This window comes from Nematolebias whitei, unplaced genomic scaffold (genome assembly GCF_014905685.2).
Source record: "Nematolebias whitei isolate Nwh7 unplaced genomic scaffold, NemWhi1 Nwh_scaf_73, whole genome shotgun sequence".
In the NCBI taxonomy this organism is placed as follows: Eukaryota; Metazoa; Chordata; class Actinopteri; order Cyprinodontiformes; family Rivulidae; genus Nematolebias; species Nematolebias whitei.
Window position 1 is genome coordinate 42,368 of NW_023618618.1, and position 386 is coordinate 42,753.

The window sequence follows — 386 nt, forward strand, 5'->3', positions numbered from 1 at the left end:
AGTAAATAGTTACAAACTTTTATTTGTAAAATATATAAAGTGGTAGTTGTACAACAGAAATAATAACTACCAAAAAAAAAAACTGTTGTGAGAATGACTCAAATAACTTTTCTTTAAAAACTAACAAGAGAGTAATCATAAAAACAGTCTTAAAAAATAAAAAAATGGTAGTTTTGTCACGAAATCTTCCAGATCGCATCATGCAGCTGATTTTTGCAGTTTTGAGGCAGGCGGGTTTCAGAAGTTGTTCTCCAATATTGTGCAGATTTTTAGCCTCAGTGGAGCGTTCTGACAGTACCATCTGCTTCTGAAAGTATTCCAGACTTATTTGCAGAAAGTAACACACAAATAAATTATTTTTTAAAAATCATACATTGTGATTTCCG